The following is a 3654-nucleotide window of genomic DNA, read 5'->3' as shown; positions in this document are numbered from 1 at the left end:
GGGAGTTTTTGATTACCGACTCAATTTCGTTAGTAGTTATTCATCTGTTCAGATGTCTTAGAAGATTGTATGTTTCTAGAAATTTAGTCATTTCTTCTAGATTGTTCAATTTGATGGCATATAATTGTTTATGGTATTTTCTTAGAATCCTTTGTATTTCTGTGGTATCAGTTGTTGCTTCTCTTTCATTTCTGATTTCATTTATTTGGGTCCTCTCTTTTTTTGGATGAATCTGGTTAAAGGTTTGTCAATTTTGGTTTTTTTTTTTTTAGATTCTATTTTGTGTATTTTCGCTCTGATCTTTATTATTGCCTTTCTTCTACTCACTTAGGGCTTTGTTTGATGTTCTTTTTCTAGTTCTTTAGGTGTAATGTTAGGTTGTTTATTTGAGAATTTTCTTGTTTCTTGAGGTAGGCCTGTATTGCTATGGATTTCCCTCTTAAGACTATTTTTGTTGGGTTCCATAGATTTGAGGTCACTATGTTTTCATTTTAATTTGTCTCAAAGTATCTTTTGATTTCTTTCTTGATCTCATTGTTAACCCATTCATTGTTTAGTAGCGTGTTATTTAGTCTTCGTGTGTTCATGTGTTTCTCAGTTTTTTTTTCTTGTAATTGACTTCTAGTTTTATACATTGTGGTTGGAGAAGATGCTTGATATGATTTCGAACTTTATTTATCGAGACTTATTTTGTTTTCAATTAGCAATAATTGCGCCTTGGATAAACCTCATTGGCTACGATACTACCATTGTGAAAAGCTTTGAGATTTGTTTTGTGGACTAACATGTGGTATATCTTGGAAAATGTTCCATGTGCACTTGAAAAGAATGTATATTCTGCTGCTTTGGGGTGAAATACTTTAAAATAAATGCATCTGGTTTAATGTGTCACTTAAGGTTGATGTTTTCTTGTTGATTTTCTATTTGGAAGATCTATCCATTGATGTTAATGAGATGTTAAAGTCTCCTACTTTGTGTTATTGTCAACCTCTTCATTTATGTCCATCAATATTTGCTTTATGTATTTATGTGCTTCTATGTTGGGTGCATAAGTGTTTACAAAGGTTATATCCTCTTGTTGGATTTATCCCTTTATCATTATGAAAGGTCCTTCTTTGTCTCTTATTATAGCCTTTGTTTTAAAGTCTATTTCGTCTAGTATAAGTATTGCTACCCCAGCTTTTTTTGTGTCCCCATTTGCATGAAATATCTTTTTCCATACCCTTGCTTTCAGTCTGTGTGTGTTTCATTCTGAAGTGGGTCTCTTGTAGGCTGCGTATGTATGGGTCTTGTTTTCTTATCCATTAAGCCACCCTGTCTTTTGATCAAAGCATTTAATCCATTGTTACCTAAAGTGATTATTGATAGGTACCTAGTTATTGCCATTTTATTATTCATATTTATGTTCTTATATTTCTTTCTTCTACTCTTTCTCCTCCTCCTCCTTCTCCAAAAAAAAAAAAAATATATATCCATTTAACATTTCTGGAATACCAGTTTGGTGGTGATGAACTCCTTTAACTTTTTCTTATATTTCTTTTCTTTAGCCATCAGAGTGGGGCTGAGGATCCTTGCTCTTTAGGAGGGACCTCTGCAGCTGAGATGTCCCTCCCTATTCTCAATCGCCACACATGGGAGTGGGGCCAGCCTGTTTTGTGTCTCCATCCCTCCTACCAGTCTCCACGTGGCTTTATAGCCTTAGTTGCAGAACTTCTGTTCAGCGAGTCTTTAGATGGCTCTCCAGCTTGATTGTTTGCTCCAGTCCCTCCTTCCTTCTCCCTGGAGCAACTTTTATTCTGGCATTAGGGAAGGATGGGGTGCCTGCTCTTCTCTATTTCTTCACTGGATGCAACACAGTCTCAGTGAGTCTCAACACTGTACCCCGGCACCAGCTTCTGAAGTCTACTTTTTGTCCTTCTTACCTATCTTCTTGCTCCCTGGGGGTCCACAGCTCAATCTCAGAACAGATATCCCCAAGAGACCATGGGAACTTTTAGGATGTTCTAAGCCTTGCTAATCAGAATGTAGTCTGATTAGCAACATCAGCATCTCCTGGAAGCTTGTTGAAATGCAGACTCTCAGGCCCAACCCCAGTCCGACTGAGTCAGCATCTGCATGCACATTCAAGTGTAAGAAGCACTGCTCTGCAGCACCTGCTAGACTTGGCTGGAGCCCCCTTCAGCCACCCATGAAGCATCCAAGTTCCAGTTACCTTTTTTCTGATTCTCCTCCTCCCATCTCATTTTATTTCCTGATGAGTAGGGAATATTTTGAACATCATGCTTTTAACCTACTCTCTTTATACTCCTGGATTTAGTTATTAATTCTCTAATTAATAACTAAGCTCACACTAGAAAGCTCACACTAATCAAAAGCTATGGCTTTTAAGACAATTTGCCACAAGTGAGTTTTAAAATCAATAAGTTGACCACTCTGAGGAAAATGTGTATAGAAAGCTCTTCCTTCCAGGTGAATGGGGGATGCATGAACAATGGGAAAGCCCAAGCTAGCATCTCCAAATACTAGTGGCTACATAGTTTGTTTGTTTGTTTCCAAATGAGTCAATTTAAAGAAAAGTGGTAAGTAAGTGCTAATGGAGGGATATGCAGATAATTGAAGCTTGGAAAACTCTGGGTTAGGTTTCAGGCACACTAAGACTTTCTCCTGTGGGCTGCACCCCTCTTTACTTGTCCTGACTCAGTCTATCTCTCTAGATGGTAGAGGGAGAAACAAAGGTAATTAGTACACTCTTAGAGGGCAATATTAAAGAGATGGGAAGCTTAGAGGACAGTGTTTTTATGTTCAGAATGAGAAAGGCAGGGTCTTCAGGATTCTAGGAGCTCCCCCAAGGATTGGGACTGAATCGTGTTCATTTTTGCTTCTACAGAAACTGCTACAAAGTCTGGCTTATAGTAATGTTGGTAATTTTTATATTTCTTAAGTTATTTAGAGAACTGCTGAGTGTGGTCTGATTCTACCTAAAATGGGATGGCTTAAGAGGAATGAGAAGATCAAAAAGTGAAAGAAAATAAAACAAAGTAAAAATTAAAAAATAAAAATATACCTGTGTATAATCTCAACATGGCAGAAAGTAGGGAGGCCAAAATAAAATTGATGTGTTCAGGGAGCTCTCAGATGAGTTTGGTTTTTAAAAGCCTATATATAAAGGGGGAAATGAAAGGTATGTGGTCCAAGTTGAATATAAGAGGAACATTCACCTGCAAGGATAATGCCAAGAAGCCTGAAGAGTGATCTGAGGCTTCTGAATGATGCTAAGACATTCACTTGTTTTAAATATTTTATTATGGACAACATTGAACATATGGACAAGTAGTCAGACTAGTACAGTAACCTCTCACATTAATCATGTTCCAGCTACAATAATGATCATTTTACCAGGTATCAGCAAATTATGGCTGTAAGGCCAAATTCAGCCCATTTTCTGTTTTTATAAAGTTTTGTTGGAACACAGCCATACTTATTTCATTATATTTTGTCTGTAGCTTCTTGAACATTACAATGACAGAGTTGAGTAGTAGCAACAAAGACCTTGGCCCGCAGCCTATCTGGCCCTGTACAGTAATAATTTGCTGACCCCAATTTATTCCCCCATAACCAATAACCCTCATTCCCATCCACCTGCCAAACTCATTT

General features: G+C 37.4%; 1 pseudogene; it reads right to left on the bottom strand.

Moving 5' to 3' along the window:
- Positions 1 to 673: 673 nt before the first annotated feature.
- On the bottom strand, positions 674 to 761 carry LOC111729892 (annotated as a pseudogene).
- Between the last annotated feature and the right edge of the window lie 2893 nt (positions 762 to 3654).

Source organism: Pteropus vampyrus, unplaced genomic scaffold, assembly GCF_000151845.1.
Source record: "Pteropus vampyrus isolate Shadow unplaced genomic scaffold, Pvam_2.0 Scaffold287, whole genome shotgun sequence".
In the NCBI taxonomy this organism is placed as follows: domain Eukaryota; kingdom Metazoa; phylum Chordata; class Mammalia; order Chiroptera; family Pteropodidae; genus Pteropus; species Pteropus vampyrus.
Note: the sequence above shows the minus strand (reverse complement) of the source record. Positions and strands in the feature narration are given on the sequence as shown.